A 1530-nucleotide genomic window follows, 5' to 3' on the forward strand; every position below is an offset into this window, starting at 1 on the left:
AGCACAGCGGACAAGAAAGGGGGTGTGAGTCAGCAGAGTCCATGGACTGGGTGTGGGAGAGAGAAAGTTACGCTGGAGAATACAGGAAGTGAGGACATCACTTTAGAACATTAGCGAGATGTGAAGGTCTTACCTACAGATGCTACAAGTGCAAACACTTCCAACATCACATCACATAAGTCTCTGAGCTTCATCAAGGAACCCCCACTCCTGAGAGAAAGCAATGGCCATGTCCTCAAAGTTCATATCCTGTCATAAGGGGGACAGTTCGGTTCTTGATCAGCTTCTCTCCTAGGATTTTATTTGTGTCATACTCCCCACCCTCCACATCCAGTGGCTCCCTCTACTCCCCCCATCAGAAAAGACCCCAAAGGGCCCCTCTCTTTGGTATTTGGTCTCATCAAATTCACTTTCTTCTTTCATTTCACCCTTTCGCCCCACCCAGAGTGCAAAGGCCACCACTTTGCAGTACCTGCTCCACATAAGTCTTTGAAACACACTTCTCTTACCTGACTTCATTCTCAGAGGCACAACTTCAGAGATAACACAAATCTGCTGTTGTGAGGACAGGTTGTTTCCTAATCACCTCTTTTCCAAAATTATAGTTCACCACCTCCATAATCTCTTTCTGTCTTACCCTTCTCCCTTACTCACGCAAGTGGAGATTTCCAAGCCTGAGTGACACTGATGTATGCTACCTTGTTCCTATGGATCACTCGAAGGACCCTAAATAACAGGCAGGTGGGTAGATAAATGGCATCTACGCTCTGGACCTGGCATGTAGCACCACCTGATTACACCATACAGAAGAATAAACTCAAAAATGAATGAAAGACTTAAACGTAAGACAGGAAACCATAAAAATCTTAGAATCTTAGAAGAATCCATAGGTAGCAAAACCTCAGACAATTCTCATAGCAATATGTTTATTGATACATCTCCTAGGAGAGTGATGGTGAACCTTTTGAGCTCAGCATGTCAGCATTTTGAAAATCCCTAACTTAACTGTGGTGCCGTGTCACATAGAAATTTTCTGTTATTTGAAACCATAGTAAAACAAAGATTTATATTTTTTATATTTATTTTATATATTTAAATGCCATTTAACAAAGAAAAATCAACCAAAAAAATGAGTTCACGTGTCACCTCTAACAATTGTGTCATAGGTTCACCATCACTGTCCTAGGACAATGGAAACTAAGGAGAAAATAAAGAAATTGGACTACATCAAAATAAAGAGCTTCTGTACAGCAAAAGAAACCATCAATAAAACAAGAGAGCCCACTGCATGGGAGAACATATTTGCCAATGTTACATCCAATAAGGATTTAATCTCCAAAATATAGGGAACTCATACAACTTAACAAAAGGAAGATAAACCATACAGTCAAAAATGGGCAAAGGACCTAAAAAGATACTTTTTGAAAGAGGACATACAGAAGGCCAGATGCATATGAAAACATGCCCAAAGTCACTAATCACCTGAGAGATGCAAATCAAAATGACAATGAGGTATCATTTCACACCTGT

Source organism: Myotis brandtii, unplaced genomic scaffold (genome assembly GCF_000412655.1).
Source record: "Myotis brandtii unplaced genomic scaffold, ASM41265v1 scaffold3268, whole genome shotgun sequence".
NCBI classification, from domain to species: domain Eukaryota; kingdom Metazoa; phylum Chordata; class Mammalia; order Chiroptera; family Vespertilionidae; genus Myotis; species Myotis brandtii.